This window comes from Schistocerca piceifrons, chromosome 6, assembly GCF_021461385.2.
Source record: "Schistocerca piceifrons isolate TAMUIC-IGC-003096 chromosome 6, iqSchPice1.1, whole genome shotgun sequence".
Taxonomy (NCBI): domain Eukaryota; kingdom Metazoa; phylum Arthropoda; class Insecta; order Orthoptera; family Acrididae; genus Schistocerca; species Schistocerca piceifrons.
In genome coordinates this window covers 205,437,855-205,463,315 of record NC_060143.1, presented here as the reverse complement: position 1 = coordinate 205,463,315, position 25,461 = coordinate 205,437,855, and the positions used below count along the sequence as shown (strand labels likewise).

At 42.1% G+C, this 25,461-nt stretch overlaps 1 protein-coding gene across 1 annotated transcript in view; it reads left to right on the top strand.

Annotated features, from left to right (window-relative positions):
• LOC124803238 (fibroblast growth factor receptor substrate 3) overlaps positions 1-25,461 on the top strand; it is a 60,604-nt gene that overhangs the window by 3,608 nt on the left and 31,535 nt on the right. Inside the window, 1 exon segment of the mRNA XM_047264419.1 lies at positions 20,142-20,282. The gene's annotated coding sequence lies outside the window, so the exon portion shown is untranslated.

Genomic DNA, 25,461 nt, shown 5'->3' with positions numbered 1-25,461 from the left:
AGAATACACTCTTACGCATATGATTAATGTTTTGCCGCTGGAAGACAATGCGGGCCCCAATTCCACCGCCAGATATCTCTGAAATATTTTTCTGTTTTTTCACATTTCATCTTCAGATAAATGCAGGGACTCTACCCACGTAAGATATTTGTGCCTGATTCTGTGTTTTTATGTTTGTCTATTCCATTTCCCAGAAGCTCAAAGTTGGAAGTTTTCAATGTGTTGTTTCTGACGAGTAATGCTGTGGTTGTTTCTGACGAGTAATGCTGTGGTCTTTCAAGTGTGACATGTAGCTTTTATTATTATTATTATTATTATTATCATTATTATTATTATCATCATCATCATCATTTTTATTTGTAGCGTGATTTCTGGGAAAAATGAATGTATGTTGGATTACCCGTGTTTTTGGTTATCCATGCACTGTCGAGTCTGCATTTACCCGCATAATCATGAGACTGTTGTGTGTGGATAAATTTATCATTACTGGGCCACTCCATGCCTACAGTTGTCACATGTGAACATGTTTTCAGTAATATATTTAGAATAATAAGTTACATATATTTTTATTAATAGCCAGAACACATTAACACTCAACAGTCCTTCCCACCAAAGAACCCACAAGAACAAATGTTAGTTGGTACAGAGATAATTAATCACACATCTTCATTATGGATATGAGAAAAGTGAGCCCCATTTTGCCAGATGACAACTTCCATTTTCTGTGAAACTGGATAAGTACAGGCAGTTGCCCCAAGTATGTAATATACTAGAAACTGTGTGGCGACAGTATATGGGAAAGATAGGTTGTTACACACCACATAGATGATGCATTGAGTTGCAGATAGGCACAGTGAAAAGAACATTTGAAATAAATAACCTTTTGGACTGACTCACTCTTCAGACATAGACCCTTCACACATTATTTAGTTAGTTAGTTGGCTGGGTGATGGAGGTTGGAGATAGGGAGGAGGTAGAGAAGGACACATGAGACGAGGAGGTAGTGGGATAGTGTGAGGCAGGTCTTCCCACAGATGACTAAGCAGCTGCACAGCAAGGCGAAAATAGTTCAAAGGGTATTCACACAACAACTCACACATACGTGGCTACTCCCTCCTTACCGTATTGTTTTTATCCTGTCCTGGACTTTCGATTGTTTGATGTAGAAACTATACATTACTTTTATAAATAACACAAAACCAATATTTTACGCAAAGTAAAGGAAAAGAAACTACTTACCTGTTGCTGATTGATGTGTGGCACATAGAAACACACTACTGAAAACTGTTTATACTTCCTTTGAAGCTTTTGTCTGTTTCTAGTAGAATTACACACATTCATACACACAACCCCACAGGCACCCGAACACAAATGTCTATGGCCATGGCGAGACCAACTGTTCCTTATCAATAGCAGTTGGCTGGGCGATGTAGGTAGGGAGGAGGTAGAGAAGGACACACAGCTGCACAGCAAGATGAAAATAGTTCGAAGGGCAGAGCATATAAAAGGTACAGAGAGGAGGTGATACGGGAAGTAAGAAGAGGAAGGCAGAGATGAGATGGAGACAGTTAGAGAGGAGAGAAAAGGAGAAGGGTGGAAAATGGATAAGGGAAAGAAAGAGGAGAGGGAGAGAATGTTCACTTGGGGGGAGGAGGCGGGGGGGGGGGGGGGGGGGGGGGGGAGAAGGCAATATATGATCTGGGTGGGGAAGGAGCTGTGTGACTGAAGAGACAAGGGAAAAGCTAGTGTGAGGCAGTGGAAACGGCATATCAGAGGTGTAGGCAGGGGGACTGCATGAGTACAGGCTATTTTGCAGAGACAATTCCCACAAGTGTAGTTCAGAGAAACTAGTCATGGAAAGGGGGTATCCAAATGACTTGCATAGTGAAACATCTGTTGAAGTCATTTGTGTTCTGGTGCGCAGCATGTTTGGCAATTGGATGATCAAGTTTTCAGTTTGCCATAGTTCGGTGTTGGTCATTCGTGCGAATAGACAGTGCTGTATAGCATTTGCAGCGTAGCTTATATACAGCATGGCTACTTTCACACATGGCCCTGCCTTTTACTGTGCAGGAGATTGTTGTGACAGGACTGCAATAGGAGGTGGGGAGGGGTGGGGGGTATGTAGGACAGGTCTTGCATCTGGGTCGTCTGCAAGAGAACGAAGCGTGGGTTGCAACACTGGGAGCAGGATTGGAATAGGGATGGACAAGAATATTCTGTAGATTGAGTGGACAGTGGAACACAGCTTTGGGTGATGTGGTGGTAAGATGCAGTCAAAAAACTGCTGAAGGATATGGCTGAGCTTTTCAAGACCACAGTGATTAGAGAGATGCTGGTTGGTGGCTGGTTAACAGGTTTGCTGGTGTCCAGTGCGGAGATGGCATGGGAGATTTGTTTATCGATGAGCTGGTAGGTTACTGTAAGGTTATCAGTATATTTTGACAGCTTCTGGTTTCCACTGCAAATTCGGCATCCATGGTGGTGATGCTGTAAGGAAGAGACTTTTTTTTAACATGGAACAGATGTGTTTATTGAGCCATCTGAGAGATGGAGATCTACGAGGGCGGTTCAGAAAGTAACCTCCGATTGGTCACAGTGCGGGTTGTGGGGGGAGTAGCGACGCCATCTGTGCGTTCACGCACTCAACAGGTCAGTCGGCATCAAGCCGTGGTCGAGTGAATGTCGTACCTGCGCTAGTTTAGTTTTTGTGGCAGTTTGAAATGTGTGCTGCAATAGAAAACCCCGCCAAATGTGAAGTGCGTGCTGTCATAAGGTTTTTTACAGCCAAAGGATATTCTGCAGCAGCTATTCATCGTGAGCTTTGTGCCGTGTACGGACCAAGAGTTATGAGTGAAGGAGTTGTCCGTGAATGGGTACGTTTATTTAAAAGTGGACGAGAAAACGTTCATGATGAAGAGAGGAGTGGTAGACCATCACTGGTGACTGACGAACTCGTTCAGACAGTTGATGCAAAAGTTCGTGAAAATCGACATTTCTCAATGTCGGAGTTGTCTACTGGTTTTCCACAGATTTCTAAGACTCTCTTGTACAAGATAGTGACAGCAAGATTGGGTTACCGTAAGTTCTGTGCACGATGGGTGCCCAAAATTCTTACCGACCACCACAAAACTCAAAGAATGGCCTCTGCATTAGACTTTCTGTCACGTTATGAGGACGAAGGAGAACCATTGTTAAACAGAATCGTGACCCGTGACGAAACCTGGATTAAGTACTCGTACGTGAACCCTGAGACAAAAGAACAATCAAAGATGTGGGCACACTCAAATTCGCCTACCAAACCAAGAAAAGCCTCGCAAGATTTTTCTGCCAGAAAACTGATGGCAACGGTGTTTTGGGATGCCAAAGGGGTGTTGTTGGTTGAATTCATGGAACGTGGTACGACCATTAATCAAGTCGTGTACTGTGAAACAATAAAAAAGTTACGACGGGCTATACAGAACAAACGCCGTGGTATGCTGACTTCCGGTATCGTTTTTTTTGCACGATAACGCCCGTCCTCACTCTGCTCGCAGAACAACGGCCCTTCTTGAGTCCCTCAAGTGGGACGTTATCAACCATCCACCTTACAGCCCAGACCTGGCGCCAAGTGATTATCACCTCTTCATGCATTTGAAGAAATGGCTCGGGTCACAGCGGTTTGATGACGACGAAGAGCTCAAAGATGCGGTCACAGGCTGGCTCCAGGCACAAGCGGGTGATTTTTATGCAGAAGGAATTTCAAAGCTTGTGAAGAGATACGATAAGTGCCTCAATCGCTACGGAGACTATGTAGAAAAATAGTGCAAAGATGTAGTTGTAAGACGTATATATTAAAATATTTTTATTTAACTTGGTGTATTTTTTTAAATCAACCGGAGGTTACTTTCTGAACGGCCCTCGTATATCTGAGTAGGTGGCTCGTTGACTTGAGAAAAGGATCAGGGGAAGTGTATTTGGGAGTATGTGTTGAGATTGTGAAGGAAAGAGTAACGATTGTCCGTGGCAAAAGTCCATATCATCAAAGTGTCATGAGGGAATCTGAACTGGACGAGGGGGTTTAGGTGGTGACTGGAGTGGAAGAATTTCTCCAGATGGCCCATAAATATGTTGGCATAGAATGGTGCCATGAGAGCATCTTTGATGACACTGTAATGGATTTGGCCTTCGGAAGTGAGATAGTTGTAGGTCAGAATGTAGTTGCTAAGAGGATTTGTGAATTGTGTTTTATTCATCTCGTGTATGTATGATGTACATTTGCAATCCATTTGGTTTGTGTACAGGAGACATGTCAAAAATTTATAATATAGTTACAATGATTTTTTTCATTAATAAATAATAGCACTACAATAAATAACAACACTATAAGGGTATTTCTTGGAATATGTAACACATTGTATCCAGCTTAAATTTCCAGTTTGTCCTGCATGAATTCACCTACTGAGTAATAACACTTCAGTGGCAGCACCTCATATAGCATTCTTTTAAGTGAACCTAAATCCATCTGCATCAACTTGTTTCCTTATAATTTATTACAAATTTTCATTCCCATGTATTGAGGCGGTGGGTAGGGAGCATAAAATTTTCATTGTTTCTGGTATTATGTGAATGGACAAAATGGTTTCCCTCAAATAATTCATGTCTGGTGTACAAAAATATAATAATCTCATGTATGTATAAAGATGGCAGAGTTGATATTTTAAGTTTTCTAAATAATGGTTGACATTGTTCTTTGTGATTTGCAGTGCACATATTTCAAATGATTTTTTTCTGTATTTTTAGTATCCACACTATATTTGTCGAGTTACCCCAAAAAACAATACCATACCTAATAATGGATTCAAAGTAGCTTGTATATGCTACTTTTCGTGTGTCCAAGTCAGTTGCAGTTGATAATATTTGCAATGCAAATGCAAAGCTGCTCAGTTTGTTTGTCAGGTATTCAATATGTGCTGCCAGTTCAAATTTTGATCTACATTTAAACCTAAGAATTTGACAGAGTCAACTTCTTCTACATCTTGGTTGTTGTGCACAGTCTTAATCTGCTCACATTTTGACTGTTTGGTTTTCCACTGCATCATGTGAGTCTTTGATATGTTTAGATTCAATCCATATAGCTGAAATCAAGTTTCTAAGGTACTGAGGGTACTGATCACAGATTTGGGAATTTTTTCTGAATCCTGATCTTCAACTAGGACAGAAGTATCATCTGCAAACAGAACTGATGGGGAGCTGATATTTAATGGTAAGTCATTAACAGAGAAATAGTACTGGGCCTAATATGGAGCCTTCTGGAACACCCTGAGATATTTTTTTCTAGTCAGATAAATCATATGCACCATTTGAAGAGACGATAACTCTTTGCTTTCTGTTTGATAAGTAGGATTTAAGCCATTGTAGGGCACTGCCGCTTATGCCATACTTTTCAAATTTGTAAACAAGGGTTAGGAAAGAGGTAGTATATCAAGAGGTCATTGGGAAAGACTGTGTTCCACAGCAGCAAGGCTAAGGGCAAGGAGGATGTTAGTGTAAAAGGATGTCGCATCTACAGTGACTATCAGTAAGTCTTGTGGCAATGCAACAGAAACTGTGGAAAGGCAGTGGAGGAAATGAGTGGTGTCTTGATGTATGATGGGTTGTCGTGAGAAAACTACTCATACTAGCTGTCAAGCTCTTCTTCTTTCTCTAGTAGAAGTACATGCATTTACATAAGCAACTACATAGACAGCCAAATTCTCATGCCTGTGACCACAGCAAGACTGACTGTTGCTTACCGGTAGCAGCTGCCTAGGTGATTGAAGTCGGGAGGGAGTGGGAAGTACACGAGGCGAGGACATGGTAGTAGAATAATGTGAGGCAGGTATTTCCGCAGTGGCTGCACAACAAGTTGAAAGTAGTCCAGAGGGTAGAGTGTATAAGAGGTAGGAGAGTGGTGAAGTGGTGAAGGTGGGGGGGGGGGGGGGGGGAGAGACTGACTGTCCATGTTTGGGGGGGGGGGGGTTGTTGGAGAGAACAGTACATGATCTAGATGGCGAAGCAGTGTTGTGGACAAAAGGGAGAAAGGAAAAGGTAAAGTGAGGCAGTTGGAAACAGGTTAGCGAAGGTTTAGGCCGGGAAGATTCTGAGAGTGCAGGATATACTAGAGAGACAATTCCTACCTGCTTAGTTCAGAAGGGCTGCCATTCAACCCTGTGTCAGCAAAATCTGTTAAAATGATGAGACTTCATGCTTCAAGGCTTTTTTTCAATTGGCACAGGTGTCAACTTTGATGCTTGGCAGTGGAGTGATGAACCGAAAGATTCAAAAATTTTATGACCAGTTCTTCAGTCAGTTCATCCAAAGTCATCTGCTTCATGTCAAGAATATCCCAATCCACGTGAAACCACTACCTGAAGACAACTTCGCTGTCAGGATCGTAGTCATCTGCTTCATGTCAAGAATATCCCAATCCACGTGAAACCACTGCCTGAAGACAACTTCGCTGTCAGGATCGTGTTCATCAAAAACTTATTCCAAGAAAGTTTCCAGTACTAATTTTCCTGGGCAGTTTTCACACTGATGGAGCATACATTCCTTTGATTCTGGGATACACACCATTTACATTATCTTTAAATTTTGGTGGATAGTAGACACACATACAGAATGTATTCCAGATGCACCAACTCTCACACACGATTTTGGGCATAATCTACAGAACTGTGAGCAGTCAATTTCAGATCCATTTCGCTCACGATATTCAACAAACATCTCCTTCAAATTGCTAAGTGACAAGTATATTTGCTTCTCACTTTGGCTCCATTTATTCAAGTGGAAATATGTTCTTTCTTTCCATGACACATTCAACTGCATTCTTCACCCTCAAAAAATTGTGTAACTCTTTCTGTCATCACTTCAGGAAGTGTGCCTTGCTTTTTCTTAGGAACAGGTAAAATTCCTTGTTCTGATTTTTAAACCAAGTATTTAGTAACTTTGAACTGCTCCGTTGTCATCTTTATAGACCAACCTTGTGGCACCTGTGTTAAGATTTGTATTTTTTCTGATTGATTCACTGTGTGTAGATTCTGCTTCATGTCTTCGATGAGTTTATTGCGGTCTTTACAATTTGTGCATTGTTGTTTAGTACTTCGGTTCAACAGACTTTGACAATCAATATTACAAGCTGTGGCAAGCTGTTCAACAATAATTTCCTGTGCCTCACTAATCTTACACTTTGCATAGCTGCACGGATTCCGTGTGCCTATTCATTGAAACTGAAAAGATGCCTATGGCTAACAGTTGTGTTCATACTTTCAGAGACTTCCATGCAACAGTAGGGTCATCAGAATCTGTGGATCTGGTATCGTTCAGTTGCTTCAGATGAAATTTCTTTCTGCAAAAAAGTACATAACTTCTGGCCAGGCCTAACACTAACTCCCAGCATATCCAGCATCTTCTCTGCAGCAGCCACTGGAATTTGGTCGCAAATCTTTTACAAAATTCAGATTTGGTCAATAGCAAGGCCACAATATGAAGACATGTCCGTGATTTGTCATGTAAGTTTAGTTCATTTTGTCTTTATATTATTTTGATCTCCTGCACTTTACTCTTTGAAAAACTTTGGAAAGTCCTTTGGGGAAGTGTAGGTTATCAGATGGCAGTCAGAAAAGTCATGCGGGCAGCTGCCAATAGCACATGGCAAAAATTCAGCTAACATTCAAATTCAAATCAAATGCAGTTGAATATAATTACTTCAGGTGAAATCTGAAATATGTAAATTGAAATGTATTATGAATATTTAGGTTAATAAATACATGTAATATATAAACAGCAATGTCTGACCTACTTACCATATGTAAAATACCACAAAGATACGAACAGTTACACAAGAAATTCATAAAACAATAAGATATCCATAGTGAAAATGCGAGAACTGTGAAGTCTCTCATAAGATTCCTAATCAGTGAAACATGAAATTTTACAGTCCTTTAATATCAAAAAATGGCCAAATGTATTCACAGTGTCACAGTGGCATATCTGTAGCACCAGAAACCTGAAACAATACTGACTGCTTAGTGGAAATATGTGGATTCTGAATTTCTCTCAGAAATACTCTCACGTATGAACTTTCAAATTTTACCATTAGTTTTAATTACATTTTGCATGCAGTCATAGTCAGTTGATAACGAATCAGGTGGGGGAATCATAATTGATTTTTTTGATACCACAGAAACTTCTCATTTGTGGAGTCCTGCAGCCATCCTAGAAACTCAAACCCCAGTGTAAATAGACATTATTCATGTACTAAAAAACTTGCTCTTTGCAAAATAACACGGCATATAGATCTTTTGCTGGTGAGTGGCTCGCCCTCAAAGTAGAGTCCAAATCTGTTGCTACAAAATTTGGTGGGAATTTCGCCATGAATTAACAAGTGTACTACTTTTTTGAATATGCCTCTACATTTTATGCTAAAAATTGTCACGATGTGCCAGATTTCACTCTTATCTGGAACTATGGTCAAAATTGGCTCTTTCTGCAGCAATGCACATTAACCAGATGATAACCTGTTAAACATAGACCTATCACTTTTGAACTGAAGAACAATGAACCGTAAAATTTTGTGCAGCTGCATTTTTGATTTGGAGCTACTTCACTGCAACATATTAAGAAATTTGGAGAGGGTCAAGTGGGAGCCTTCTATGAGTTTTTAGTGATTTGACGTGGAATGACCTGTGGGAGCACTGTACCCAGCCACACTGGGGCATCCAGTAGGGAGACTTGGGGCATTGGGTTTTTGGAGTAGGTAAAAGTTTGGAGCATGGGGATGGGGTGCCAAAGGAGGGTGCTGATGTGAAGAGAGAAGATGGTCTATTTCCTCCAGAGTCATAATCTTCATGACTTATGGTGAACACTTTTTTTGCACTGTCTTATTTTGCACTGTTCTTCCTCATGCTACAGCACGTTTTATTTACTAATTACTCTCTAGGGTTTGCCAACCTTACTGAGAAATTGAATTTGGCACGATGTCTGCATACACTTACATTATGCTTCATATGCTGGGATGGAGAGATTTAAGGTGGATGAAATTCATAAACTTTTGAAATGTGGTTGTTTAGGTCTGGATTTTCAGAACACTATTCCCTGTCTGTGGCTCCTTAACTTACTGGACATCTTTCGTCACATGTGATTTCCAACTGACTTGCTTCTTCATTTATCTCATTCCATGCATTCTTGGGGGTTTTTTGCTATAAAAGAATACGTACTGCATCAATCCAGGTAGATTTTTAATGAATTTAACAAGAGCCACCTTCTCTTACTTCGGTTCTTCAGCAGAACTTTCTGGATTCGCTTAAGAGCTGTTGCCAAGTATAATGTGCATTTGTAGGACACTAACGGAGATGACAGTTGATAAAAACAGAAAACACCTTCCTTCTTCGTTTCTCTGTGTCTTCTCTGATGATCAGTATGTTTTAGGTGTTGCATTGTAAATTTTATCTGTTCTGTCCTCTCTGTTGCCTCATTTTGTCTGGATCAGTCCTCAGTTTTTGCTTCTATTTCAGAACATAATCCTTTGATTCCATTCTGCAAAAGTTAAATTTAGTAATCAAACATGGTGGTTTTTATGTAATTTTTCACTTAAGTGATCTTAAGATATGTTAACAAATCAACTGTTCTCATTGCTGTCAGGTGTCCTCATCTGTGTGCAGTTGTTTTCAGAACATAATATTCAGACAGCATACCTTGTCGTCATCTTCGGGTGGCACGTGTAAAATGACTGTCTTAGCTACATCAGCCTCCTTTATACTCTTACCACTGTTCAACCCATTCTCTCACTACCCGGCCACACACCACATTGGGTGGAGTGGTGTGGGGTTGTGATGCAGTAGCCAGATGGCGAGTGCGATCTCCTTTCTCTCATTGTTTCTCCTGACCCTATCAGGAGGGATGTCGTCATTGGCTAATATGACTTCAGTTGGCTGAGAGCTGGGCCCCACCCGTTACTGAGAGGGTAGTCTTCGTCTGTATTGATCAAGCCATCAGCCACTCGCATTTCAGCAGCCTCCTTTATAACACAGCTCAAAAGGACAAAATCTGTCTTAGCACTTCCATTTGTTCATATTTAATTGAGACCCAGTAGCTACGCATTATTCCACATCAAAGATTTTGTTGTTTGATCGAGGGTGGTGCGTTCCCTGTGTTCCAAGCAACTTTCTTTGACTGTCTGCACATTCTGTCCAATACTGGATTACCACATTTGCATGGAGTAGAGAAGTCACCTGGTTTATGGAAGGCCAAGTCATCTTTCTCTTACCTAGTAGAGCACACATTTTTGAAGGTGAACAGAAAACACATTTAATGTTATGTTGAGCCAAGATTATGCCAACTTTGTTTAATAATTTGCTGTAGTACAGTGAATATGCCATTGTTTTATCCTTCTCATTGTGTTCTATTTGCTGGGCCTGTACCCTCTGCCTGAAAGCGTATCTGATTTGTCTATCACCTTATCCATTCTTCTTGAATATGTCCTTAAAATGACCAAGCTTTCAGCCCCCACAGTGACTATCCTCTTTAAATCATTTTCGCATTTACATTTTCTCTCTTCAACAGCCACTATTCTGAACAAAAATATGACATCGCCATGGGGTGCCTTTTGTCACTGGTTATTGCAAAATTATTCCTGGAGGATTTCAAGAGGAAGCTCTAAAAAAAAGCTGCAGTGAAGTTAAAATGCTTTTTCAGATATGTTGGTGAGACATTTGTGGTGTGACCACACAGGAGTTGAAGGCTCAGGAGTTCCTCCAACAACTGAGCTCTCTGCACCCCATCATCGAATTCATTGTGGATGTGAAAGAGAATGACGAGCTCCCTTTTTGGGTGTCCAGTCAAATGCAAAGTGGACAGCAGTATGGAACAAAGTGTGTTGGAAATAGTTACCCACACCGATTTGTATCTCCATGTCTCCAGCTGCCATCATCCTTCACAGCGTGAGGATGTGCTACGTACACTGGTCCACAGGGCCCGTGCAAAATCTGTTGAAGAAAGCCAACCTACCAAGGAAGCCCACCTACCTTTAAAATAGCTGCACACATGACAGGCATGTATGGTCAAGTGTTTTGCTTAAGTCCTTAACGCAAAACGCATCCACACAGCTCAAGTATGCTTGTACAAGCATCAGTTCATACCTGAAATACATTGAACTCAGCAATGCTGTCACTTGTCTGGTCTAAGAAAGCAAAAGATTTTACAAAGATATGGAATTTCCTGCATGTTGCTGGCTGCAGTGATGTAAAGGATATTTCAGCTGCAAGTGGCTCATTTTATCTTAATAAAAAACATACTCATAGAATGGTTCTACTTGCCACAGCAGATGTTAGTTATAGATTTATTGTATTCTATTTAATCACAAATGGCAGAATGGTGGTGGTCTTCAGAGCAGAGATTTTTTTGGGAGACTTTAACAAGTCACTGAGCATTCAAAATAGACTGAAGTCACAAATAGTTCACAGAAACTGCTACATGTATTCGTGGAAGATGATGCTTTTACTTTGAGGACTGATATGTTAGAAACATTCACTCTGAGTGACTGTGTAGGAAAAAACATTACAGTGACTTCTAATAATTTCCGGGTATGCAGCCGGATCCCGTCGACATTCTGCCACGATATTTCGGCCCAGAGACGTCCGGCCATCATCAGGTGAGTACACAACTACTGAAGAGCCCAGGTGCAGTCGCGGACGTCTCTGGGCCGAAATATCGTGGCAGAATGTCGACGGGATCCGGCTGCATACCCGGAAATTATTAGAAGAAGAAATACGCCGGGAAAATTTCAGAAGTCACATTACAGTGACTGTTTATACAGAGGGCATTTTATTGAGCATGTTTTGTCATTTTTGCAGCATTCCTTAGGATTTTCACTCCATGAAAATCTGGAAGCGAGCCACATTGATAAAGTAAAAATAATAATAAACTCTTGCTTTACATAATCATTTAATGACCACTATGGGTCAAACATATGCTCCTTGTGGTTCTCTAAATTGTGATGACATGAAGTACAGCATAATAAATAAATGCTGGCATAACATTAGATAATGTTGCGGAAGTATTTCACTTGATGCTAAACACTTTAAACCGTTCATGAACTAATTTGTAAATGAAGATGAGGTTCCTCGGCCATAAAACTTTGTGGAGTAATAAAACAAAATTATATATGAACATTCTGTATAAACAAATAAAGGCAAATATCTTTAACTCTAACAGTGCTATTGTAACTTAACTCCTGGCATTCTCGAATACTTATATAACTTTCTTCAAAATTAGTTGCAAACCATATGGATGTCTCTTGCTCATACAGAAAGCTAAACAAATGAAAATACCACAGCATTGGTTTGTATAGCTCGAGGTGCAGCAGTCCCTAATTTATAACTACAGTTCATTCCCCCCCAATGGTAATTTGATTCAGTGAATTTATCTTTTTCATTGCTATATCTTTCTCCACTGCAGAATAAATTGTCTTATATGTAACAAGAAGCTGATCATAGCAACCTTCCTTTATCATGATATACCATTGATTTCATTATAATAGAAGGAAACATTCCACGTGGGAAAAATTATATATAAAAACAAAGATGAGGTGACTTACCGAACGAAAGCGCTGGCAGGTCGATAAACACACAAACAAACACAAACATACACACAAAATTCAAGCTTTCGCAACAAACTGTTGCCCCTCTCCTTCCCTCTTTCCTGATGAGGCAACAGTTTGTTGCGAAAGCTTGAATTTTGTGGGTATGTTTGTGTTTGTTTGTGTGTCTATCGACCTGCCAGCGCTTTCGTTCGGTAAGTCACCTCATCTTTGTTTTTATATATAATTTTTCCCACGTGGAATGTTTCCTTCTATTATAATGATATCATTAATTTGAATCCAACAATTACATTTGTTATTGTCACTGTTGCATTTCGAAATCTTTTCTGTCATCTTATTTTCCTCTTTCTGGGTCTTTAAATATGTCTGCTTGTGTCTGTATGTGTGGATGGATATGTGCGTGTGTGCGAGTGTATACCTGTCCTTTTTTCCCCCTAAGGTAAGTCTTTCCGCTCCCGGGATTGGAATGACTCCTTACCCTCTCCCTTAAAACCCACTTCCTTTCGTCTTCCCCTCTCCTTCCCTCTTTCCTGATGAGGCAACAGTTTGTTGCGAAAGCTTGAATTTTGTGTGTATGTTTGTGTTTGTTTGTGTGTCTATCGACCTGCCAGCGCTTTCATTCGGTAAGTCACCTCATCTTTGTTTTTATATATAATTTTTCCCACGTGGAATGTTTCCTTCTATTATAATGATATCATTAATTTGAATCCAACAATTACATTTGTTATTGTCACTGTTGCATTTCGAAATCTTTTCTGTCATCTTATTTTCCTCTTTCTGGGTCTTTAAATATGTCTGCTTGTGTCTGTATGTGTGGATGGATATGTGCGTGTGTGCGAGTGTATACCTGTCCTTTTTTCCCCCTAAGGTAAGTCTTTCCGCTCCCGGGATTGGAATGACTCCTTACCCTCTCCCTTAAAACCCACTTCCTTTCGTCTTCCCCTCTCCTTCCCTCTTTCCTGATGAGGCAACAGTTTGTTGCGAAAGCTTGAATTTTGTGTGTATGTTTGTGTTTGTTTGTGTGTCTATCGACCTGCCAGCACTTTCGTTCGGTAAGTCACCTCATCTTTGTTTTTATATATAATTTATACCATTGATTTGATATTCTACAGGGAAAGCTGCCGTCCATAAGCACAAATCTTCCAGCAATTTGAAGTTGATACATTTCAGATTGCTCCACATGACCACTATGAAAACCATCTCACAACTGATGTATGCCTGTACAAGTGTCCCTATTGTTAGTACACGCACTCAAATATTTACATATTAGTATGCTCGTGCAAGCTTGCATACATGAAAGTCGATCAAACAATTTGTAAGGCCATGATGCTTTCCCAAATTCATCGTACACATGCTCAAGCAAGTTTACATGAAACACTTGATGTTGTGTGCCTGCCAAGCATACAGTAGCGTGTAGTCTGCTCTACAGCATATTAAAGAAGAAAAAATATAGCATGAGATAAATCTGACTTCCTTTGAGGCAGAAGGTACAGGTCCAGTAAATAGAACAAGACAAGTTGGATAAGACAATGGTATACAGTGTGCAGTATTAGATATGGTGGAAGATGACTTTGGGTTCTGTTGAGCAAAATACCTGGAACGCCGTAGACATACCAATCTGAAACAGTCAACAAAATCTGCATTTGTGGAACACTGCATTGCTACAAAGAGTCAGTGATATATGAATAAATGGAAATAATAAGACAGACGTAACTGTTTTGGTATTGTGTTTTAAAGGAGTCTGTTGAAATACACATGTGGCGAATGGCCTGATCAATAGAGACAGTGGCTTCACTCTCAGTAAAGCGAGAGATGCAGCCATCAACCAGTTGAAATTTCAATGTTGGCTGAGGATAACTTCCACCCTCTCTGTAACACACCACCTGATGTGGAGTGAGGGAAGAGGTAGAGAGTGATAATAGTATAAAGGAGGCACTATATAACAAAGGTGCTCATTCTTAAGTGTCACCTGGAGATGATGGCAAGGTACAGGGTTGAAATATTTTGTTTTGGAAAAAGCTGCTTCTGGCTGGACTTCAGAGAGCAATATAAACAGTAGATTCACCAGGAAAGCTTAAGATCTCACATAAGTTTTCTCGAATGGGAGGAGTCTTATTGAGTTGATTTCGCTTTGCAACAGGATAGAATGTCTTGTCAGCTCTCTTACTGCTTCATGATCGTATTCGGGAGGACAATGGTTCAAACCCATGTCCCGCCATCCTGATTTAGGTTTTCTGTGATTTCCTTAAATTGCTTCAGGCAAATGCTGGGATGGTTCCTTTGCAAGGGCATGACTGACTTTCTTCGCCATCCTTTCCTAATCCGATGGGACCAAATCCCCTCAAATCAACCAATCAACTAACTACTTGATGAAGTACTGTGCAGGATGTACTGCAAACATTCCTGACGATTGACCATCATATACAAGTAAATACCACTGGATTGTATGAAGAGCAAGTCTGGTTCCTGTAAGAGAAAGAATCTGGTAAACACATTGGCGACTGGATACAACATATAATGAATTGCCCACACTCCACTTAATGATTGCTTGTTGACTGTTTGATTGATGGGAGTGAGTTATTGCTGTCTCTTGGGCTCAGGTATACCACTCACAAATAGTGCTACAGCCAAAAAAGGCTCCATGTTCGAACGTCTGACAATAAAATGGTAACAGCTACAAGAAGAGCATCGATGAACCATAAGCAATATTTTGAGGAAAAAGGTCAATTACATGGCAAAATCGGTTTTATAAAAGAGACCCAGTTTTGCTCCAACACCGACTGCTATACCTGTTTTAGATATCAGCAGTGGTATAGAATGAGGGCTTTACGTCCTCCCCATCGACAATGCAGAAGAGTTACGTCATGAAACAGGCCCATGACCACCAATGTCCTTCCTCCATAGACAAACATCCCAAAAGCAGAAAGAACTGCCATTTGAGAACTATGGAATGATCCTCAAATAGTCATTGCATGTGCAGACAAAGGAAATGCCACAGTACTACTCCTGCTGTTAGAGTAAAATTGCAGTTGTACAATGTACTCGAGCTTCCAGCATACAAGGATTTCAAAGGAGGCAGAGTAAAGCAAATGATCATTGAGCTTCTGCACCAGTCCCTTCCTAGGGAAATCATCATAAAGTTTTGACAGTGGACTTCTACTCTATGGCATACCGAAACTTCATACAAAAGACGTTTCTCTACAGTGTATTTTAAACGACGTAGGTGCACCTACGTACCAACTGACCAAACATCTAACAGCAGTATTAAGCCCCAACATTGGTAAATGTCAGCACCACAACTCTGTACATTTCATTCGACAGCTGCAAGAACTATGCCTTCACAAGCAGGACCTTATGGTGAGCTTTGATGTGGTGTCCCTCCACACCAGTGCCATTTTCTGAATCCCTCAAGCTGATCAGGGAGAAATTCAGCCCCGCAATGACTAACCTCTTCGAATTGGTCCTCATATCTACAGTCTTTCTTTTCTGTGGTGACTATTATCAGTGAAACGAATGGCGTCCCCTTGGAGTAACTTCTGTGATTGATTATGTCAAACTCATTCGTGAAGAACTTTGAAGAGAAAGCTTGGAAAAATCTGCAATGAAGTTCACGTGCTTTTTCAGATATCTAGATGACATATTTGTGGTGCAGCTTCACAGTAGTGGAAGACTCAAGAGCTCCTCTAACATCTGAATTCTCTGCACCCCACCATCAAATTCACCACGAAGGTGGGAGAGGATGGCAAATTCCCCTTTTGGATATTGTAGTCAAGTACAAAGTGGATGGTACAATGGAATATAGTGTGTATAGAAAAGCCACCCTCACTGATTTATATCTCCATGCCTCCAGCTGCCCTTCACAGCCCGAGGGTGTGCTGCGTACACTGGTCCACAGGGCCCTTGCAATATCAGACAAAGAAAATCTATCGAGGAGGCTCAACCAGCTCAAAAACATGGAGTCAACGAATAGAACACGGTGAAGAGGATAAAACAACGGTGTATATGATGTATGCCAACAAAGTATCAAACAAAATTGGCAAAATCTTGTCTCAGATGTGTTTTCTGTCTGCTGCCGAAAACATGTACACTATTTTGTGTAGTGGCAGATGACTTGGGGGGCCTAAATCAAATTCCATGCAAATACATTAAAGCGTACTTCATGCAAACTGTACAGACAGTCAAAGAAAGGTGCCATGAGCACAAGAGAGACACCAGACTGAAGCAAACAACAAGCTCTGCAGTTGAGAAACACTGCATAGCTACAGGGGAGTTACTGAAATATGAACAAATGGAAGTGCTCAGACAAACCTTGTCATTTAGGAATTGTGTTCTAAAGGAAGTTGTTGAAATACAAGTGGCCGGTGGCCAGATCAGTAGAGGCAGTGACCTCATTGTCAGTATAGCATGGGACTCAACACTCAGCCACCTGAAATCACAACATCAACAGCTTCCATGCCCTACATGCGTAACAAAAGAACTGAAGTGAAGTGTTTGAACAAAGAACTGAAGGTTCGGAATTTGTGCCTGACATTTGGCGATTGCATCCTGTCACCACTCCACCTGTTGCAGCATGCATCTGGGTATTGTGAAAAGGGGTGGGAAGCAATAAATGTATAAAGGTGCTCATTCTACAGGCATCACTTGAGGATGACAGCAAGGTATGCTAGCTACATCTACAACATACTTCACAAACCAGCTAATGATGTGTGGCAGTGGGTCCTTCTGGTACCACTAACTGATCCCCTCCTATCGTCTTCTGCTTGCAAATGGCACATGGTAAGAATGATTGTTGGTAAGCCTCTGCATTGGCTATTATTTCTTGAATTTTTCTCATTGTGGTCATTATGCGAGATGTTTGTGGGAGGAAGCCATATGTTGTCAGACTCTTCCAGGGAACTTTCAGTAGTAACCTTCTCCAAGATGCACATCATCTTTCTTGCAGTGTGTGCCACTGGAGTTTGTTGAGCATCTCTGAACACTAGCACCAACAAAAAAATCCTGTGATGATGAACATGCTGCTCGTCATTGGATCTTCTATATTATCTCTTCTATATTATCTGTCTACTTGGTAAGGATCTTATATTGATGAACAATACTCAAGAATCGGGTGAACAAGAGCCTTATAAGCCACTTTCTTTGTTAAATTTCCTGAAGATTCTTCCTGTGAATCTTACTCAGGCTTCTGCTTCTCCTACATTTGTTTTATCTGGTCATTCTACTTAATGTCACTCTGGGTAGTTACTCCTATATATTTTACAGTAGGTAATGTTTCCAGCAGTGTCTCATCAATAGTGTGTTTGTACAGTAGTAGATTTCTTTTGCTATGTGTGCACAATATTGTATATTTATTTACATTGAAGGTGAACTGCCAGAGCCTGAAACATTCATTCATCAATCCTCTGTAGGTCATTCTGCAAATCGATACTATCTTCTTGCATTGTTACATCGTTATGGACAACCACATAGTCTGCGAACAGTTTTAAAGAGCATCTGACACTGTCTACTAGATTACTTACGTACATTGCAAATAGTATCGGTCCTATAACACTTTCTTGGGATAGTCCAGAAATTACATCTGTTGATTTAGGACTGTTAAGAGCGACATGTTAAAGAGTTCTGTCTGTAAGTAAGTCTTGTATCCAGTCACAAATCTTGGTCAGATACTTAGTAAGCTCGTATTTTTTTCACGAAACGGCATTGCACGATGGTGTCAAATTCCTTCCTGAAGTCAAAGAACACTGCATTGCCCGAGTGCCATTGCCTACAATGCCATGGATCTCGTGGGGGAAGAGAGCAAGCTGAATTTCGCAAGATCTCCATTTGTGGAAATGTTTTTGAAATTTTGTGTTTCGTAATGACTCCACCTGAGAGCAATACAAACATTTTTTACATTATGAGTATTAAGGCATTTGAACAGATTATTTACACTATTCCTAATATGAATTATAATATTCAATTGAATTTGTCTTTGGCAACTGGTTATGCTTAAGTTAACACTCATGTTGAAAGAAATCCTAATAGATTGATGTTTTAGTCTTAGAGGTGTGAAACATTTTATTTTTTCTATTATTTTTCTTATGGTTTTGACAAACAGGTAGTAAGTATTTGAACTTGGTTTATCAAGAAACTTACTTCTTTACTTGGATCAGAAGAATAAAGTGGTCAATAGCTATTTATATAAACAACAGCTACCATAGCACAGCCAATCATGTAATGATCTCAGTCATACCTTCTGTTCTGTTTAATATTGTCAGTCTCGCTCTGCTGCCTCAAGTGCTAGTTATAACAGCCTTTGGCCAGTAACATAACCATGTGAAGCAGTTTTATTTGTATAGCTTCTCTGACTAGTGTGTTTATGTTATGCAACAGACTGTCTGAAAATTGTGGCAGAAGTTTGCAAGAAACTGCTAAGAATATTACCATCATCATCATCATCATCATCAGTTATCTGCTATATTAGCAGGTCCTTTGCCTCTCCATTTTCTGCGATCCATTGCTTCCTTCTTAAGGCTGCTGTATGTTGTACCGTCCATCATGTCATCCAGTATCTGGAATCTCTTCCTTCCTCGCTTCCTTTTCCCTTCTACATAACCTTCTAAAACTGTTTTTATCAGTCCGTCATTCTTTCTTAATATATGCCCAATCCAATTTCTTTTTCTTCTCTTTATTACATCTAGTAACTGCCTTTTCTCTCCCACTCTTCTCAGTACCTCTTCATTTTTTACTCTGTCCATCCAACTTATTCCTTCCATCTTCCGCCATGTCCAGATCTCAAAAGCCTCCAGCCTTTCTCTGTCTTTTTTCCTCATAGTCCATGTTTCAGCGCCATATAGAAGAACACTCCATACAAGACATTTTATGAGTCTCTTTCTGAGTTCTCTGTCCATACCGCTGCAGAAGATTCTCCTTTTCTTATAAAACGCCTCTTTTGCCATTGCTATCCTTGTTTTAATTTCTGTGGTGCACTTCCAGTCGGTGTCTATCCTGCTTCCAAGATACTTAAAATTTTGCACCTGTTCTAGTTTTTCTCCATTCAGCACAATTTTTAGTTCCTTATTTCCTCCTATTGCCAATACTTTTGTTTTATTTGTGTTAATTTTCATTCCATATTTTTTTCCGTTAGTTGCAATGGTGTCCACCAAATCCTGTAATTCTTTTTCCCCTGTGGCTAGAAGGACCATGTCATCAGCAAATCTCAAGCACCCTACTCTTCTTCCTCCAATTTCTACTCCTTTGTCATCTAATGAGCATTGGTCAATCATATTTTCCAAGTACAGGTTGAAAAGAGTAGGTGATAAACAGCATCCTTGTCTTACTCCTTTCCCTAGTCTGATCCAGTTTGTACTTTCTCCTCTCACTTTAACTGAAACTTTTTGATTAAGGTACAATGAGTTTATAAGTCTTCTGGTTTTCCAGTCCACTCTCTTTTCCCTCATAATAGTCGCCAGCTTGTCCCAAACCACAGTGTCAAATGCCTTTTCTAAATCGATGAAGCACATATATAGGTCTCTTCCTTTTTCAGTTACCATCATGCCAAGCAAACTCAGGACTACTCGCTGACAGGGACAATGTGAGGGTGTCCAGAACTGAAGTGTACAACTGTTGTCCAGAACTGAAGTGTACAACTGTTACTGGTGCAGCCATATTGTGCATGCTGGCAAAGGTGAGCTGCCAGTATTGATTTTTGTCATGTTTGACCATCAGCCGATTTGTTATTTTGTTTGAGATATCATAAAACAACTTGTATGACAATAATCCCGATGCTTCAGAAAATATTCCCTCCATAACAACTATGCAGTACATGGTTGGAGGAAAGAGTAATTATTGCCAACATTTTATGAATAATATTCTAATGCATTATACACCTCACTTCTGTTAACTTCCCTGTTACATAAATGTGATCATTTCACTGCATTTTTAAAACAATCAGTAAATACAAGAATCCATCCTTTCCATATGCTACATATTTTATATCAACCACGAAATTTAATTTTTGAGTTAGACTCACTCATGAAATGATCCTACAGCATTTTAAGGACAAAATATCATGAACCAAGCATGGTGCTTATTGATCTGTTTTTGGTCATGGCTTCAGTAATGTTTTCATATCTACCTATTTGTATTGCCATGAGCTGAAGTGTATGCAGCATGGTGTAGTGGTTAGCGTCACTGGCTGGCGTGCTGTGGGTCACCACTTGAAACCTGACCACCAGCAGTTATTTACTATGTAGTATTTATCATTTGTGGAAGGATTTAAAAATTTCCTCTGTTTGTAACGTTTGTATATTCTGAAGTACTCCATGGTTTTTTTTTTTTTTTTTTTTAATAAATAAGAGCACATTCCATAGAGAAGTTCAGTTCTGTTCTGACTGTATGTTGGTGTTCGTAATAAACATGCTTTCAGTGCTGAGTCTCGGGCTTTGTTGATGACCTTGCTTTTGGCTTTGGACTCGAGTGTCGTTACAACAGGACATTGTTTGTTGGAGTCGCTGGAGATTTTAGAAGATCTACTCACCTTGGCTCCAACTTGGCAACATAAAAGCCATCACATACATGGATAGACAGCACATTGTTCCAAGGTCCATATATTCAGGATACCAGTGTTTTGTGGCGGTGTTCGTAGCGACAAACAATTCGCTGTAGAAACGGCTTACGAAGTCACCGCCACACTTTTAATAGCGGGCCGACCGGTCCGCTGGAACAGTGAACAGAAAGATGAAAACCCAAACACTCTGATTAAATAAAAGTCGGTACTTATCTTTATTACGAAGATACAGAAATACAGTAGTGAACTCCGTGTCTACAGAAATCTGTCTAGTTCGAGTCGGAGCGGCTAGGTCAGCGTCGGCTGACGACAAACAACAACTCTGCTGCGATGAACACACAACTGACTAGCCAGTACACAATTCGGTGGCGAGTATACAACTGAGCGGCGAATACAGAACTGTCCTATCGCTCGCGACTCCAGCGCTTAAGAAGCCAGAAGCCAGCGGTGGCGCGCGCAGACTTGCGGCGATTTGCTGTCTCGCTGGCGCTGCTTATGCGGACGGCGTCCGGACTTTGATGCGGCCAACCTTTTGGCAGCGGGCTCGGGTGGCATTACTGGCTAGGATATAACACTCCTCCCCCCCAAATCGCCGCACCGTCGTTGAATAATGACGTGGCGAGCGTCGACGGCGGGGGAGGGGTCTGGCCGCAGGCGGAGACTGTTGTCGGTGGCAGTCCCCGGTCCACACCCCAGCATTGGCTGCGCGGGGCCTCGGGAAACACCGACTGAAAACCGAGGTCAGGGTGCACGCCTATGACCACGGGCGCAGCTTCTGGTACTGGACGCGACGGGGCGTCAGGACCCACGAAGAGAGGCAGCGTCTCCTGACGCTGCGTCGACGGCTGCTGAGTGGGCGCCGGACAAGGCGCTGCGGTGTCAGACTCCTTGGGGGTGCCCAAGGAAAGCGGCTGCAGGACAGGCTGCACAGCCACCGCTTGGGAAGGCGGCCCGGCTGAGGGGTCGACGTCCATCAGCTCCGAAGGCGGTGGCGACTGAAGAGGGACCGCAGGCGCCGGAGCGACCATCTGGGGCCCTCCTGGATGAAGCTGCGCAGGAGGCATCAATGGGACAGGCTGTCGGCGTGGTAGCGGCGACGGCTGCTGCTGCTGCCCTGGGGGCGGCAGCGAAGTCGGAAGGCGCGGCTGGAACCCGCCGCGGACCAAATCTGTGGACAAAGAACGAGCGGCAGAATCCGGGCGGCCAGCGCGGCGCAACTGGTTCTGATGCCTCCTGTGCACCCCAGTAGCACCTTGAACAGTATAAAAACCGCGACCCTGGACACTTATCACGGTACCACGTTCCCAACGACGGCGACCGTGATAAACTCTGAAAAAAACGGCGTCGTCGCGCTGAAAACGCGTGCGATGCTCAGAAGCGGCGGGTCGATCCGGGGGGGTGCAACAACCGTAGTACGGTGCGATGACGACGGCCGTGGAGAAGCTCTGCAGGCGAAGGGCCGTCGCGTGGCGTGGTCCGGTACGACGACAGGAACGTGATGAGGGCCTGCTGACGAGAGTGCGTAGCACGAAGGCGGTCCATATGATCCTTGAATGTGCGTACAAAACGTTCCGCTGCACCATTCGATTGAGGGTGGAACGGCGGAGTAAGAACATGGCGAATGCCATTGGCAGAACAAAAACTTTCAAATTCAGCAGAGGTAAATTGTGGACCATTGTCAGACACTAAAACTTCTGCAAGACCCTCAATACAAAAAGTTGAAGTCAACGCCTGTATAGTTTGTGCAGACGTTGTAGACTGCATGGGCACAACAAACGGAAAATTACTAAATGCATCTATCACGATGAGCCAACGAGAATTCCAATATGGACCAGCGAAATCAATATGTACTCGCTGCCAGGGACCGGCAGGGCGTGCCCACTCAAAATAGTGTTGAGGCGGAGCAGCTTGGTGTTCGGCACACGTCGAACAATCTGTAGACATCTGCGTAATCTGCTTATCAATGCCGATCCATGTACAATGACGGCGGGCAAGCTGCTTGGTGCGGACCACTCCCCAATGACCTTGATGCAACAAGTCGAGGACCTTGGATTGGAGCACTTGGGGAACCACTACACGAAGCTGGTCATTCTCGGTGCGTAACAGCAAAACTCCGTGCGAAACAGACAACAGATGACGTTGCGGATAATAGCGACGAACCACAGGATCCGATATGTCCTTTGCCTTGGACGGCCAACCACGTTGAACAAAACGTAATAGTAAACTCAGATGAGGATCCGTAGCTGTCTCACGTGCCACCTGACGATAATCAATCGGAAAATCCCGGAGGGATTGATGCTCATCGGCGTCAATCTGCTGGCAAGAGTCTTCAGAGGAATCGAAGACATCATCCGCAGCAATCGGCAGTCGAGAAAGCGCGTCAGCGTTTGCATGCTGAGCTGTAGGGCGATACAGTATCTCATACTGGTATTGTGATAACAAAAGAGCCCAACGTTGTAGTCTCTGAGCTGTCTGCTGAGGAACTGGTTTAGACGGATGAAACAGTGACGTCAGGGGCTTGTGATCTGTTACTAAATAGAATGGTCTACCATAGAGGTAGTGATGGAATTTTGTGACACCGAACACAATAGCCAACGCTTCCTTGTCCAATTGGCTATAATTACACTGAACTTTGTTTAGCAATTTAGATGCGAACGCAATAGGACGTTCGGTGTTACCGACTCGGTGAGACGACACAGCACCGAGGCCGAAAGAAGAGGCATCACAAGCTAACACCAGAGGCTTGTTAGGGTCGTAATGGACCAGACAACGATCATTCAATAAAGCCTCTTTAAGCTGCTGAAAGGCTGATTGGCAATCAGCGGACCACACAAACGGAACATTCTTACGGCGGAGACGGTGCAACGGTGCAGCAATCTGTGATGCATTAGGTATAAACCTAATATAATATGTCAATTTGCCAAGAACTGCTTGCAATTCATGCAGATTGCGAGGGGCGGGCAAATCACGAATAGCTGCTAAATGTGACTGGGAGGGATGAATGCCTTGAGCATTAATAACATGTCCCAGATACTCCAACTCCGTAAGGAAAAATGAACATTTATCGATGTTGCAACGTAGGCCTGCCTGAGACAACACTTTAAACAAACACTCCAAATTACGGAAATGTTCAGCAGGCGTCCGACCGGACACAACAATATCGTCTAAATAGTTGCAACACGATGGCACATTAGCCAGAAGTTGTGACAAAAAACGCTGAAAAACAGCTGGAGCTGACGCACAACCAAAAGGCAAACGCAGAAAACGGAACAACCCCAACGACGTGTTTATGACAAAATACTGTTGTGATTGCTCGTCGAGGGGCAATTGCAAATATGCTTCACGGAGAACAATTTTGGAAAAGAAACGAGCTTCCCCTAACTTATCCATCAGCTCATCCGGTCTAGGCAAAGGAAAAGAATCAATGACAGTCTGAGGATTAACTGTCGACTTAAAATCAGCACACAAACGTAACTTGCCAGACGGTTTCTTTATAATAACTAAGGGAGAAGCCCACTGGCTCGCTGAAACGGATTGAATAACACCGTTGTTTTGCCAACGACGAAGTTCATCTTCTACAGGTGCCCAGAGGGCGTGAGGCACTGGACGAGCATGACAAAATCGAGGCTGAGCATTATCTTTTAACGTAATATGAGCGGCAAAGTTCGCAGCACAACCTAGTTCGTCTTTAAATATGTCACTGTATCGTTTACACAAATCGGTTATGCTGTCTTGAGGAACAACAACAGAATTAATTTGCAACACATTGTCTTGGATAGACAGGCCAAACAAGTCAAAACAGTCTAATCCGAAAATGTTTACACTGTCTGTAGCGCGGAGCACTGTGAATGAAACTGTTTTTGTATTGCCACGGAATGTGGCTGGCACGCTACATACACCTAACACAGGATTTGATCTCCACTATAAGTAGCCAAAGAATGTTTTGCCGCTGAAAGTTTAGGGCGGCCGATAGCCGCATACGTAGCACTATTTATGAGAGTCACAGACACACCAGTGTCTAATTGAAAATTGAAGGTCTTATCCTGGATGCGTAGCTTCACAAATAGTTTATTACACTGTCTCTGGATCGGTGCAGTGGAGGCGGAAGACACAAAATCAGCGCGTTTAGCGCGTGGTCGCTGCTTACGACAACTCGTGGGTTGGGCGGGTGGAACAACAACTCCCGCTTCACTTGCAGTCTGTACCTTACTTTTTACAGCATTTGACTTACGCTTGGGTCGCATAGCAGAGGGCTGGGTGGGTGGCTTATTGCGAACAAGTTTATTACCCACACGAA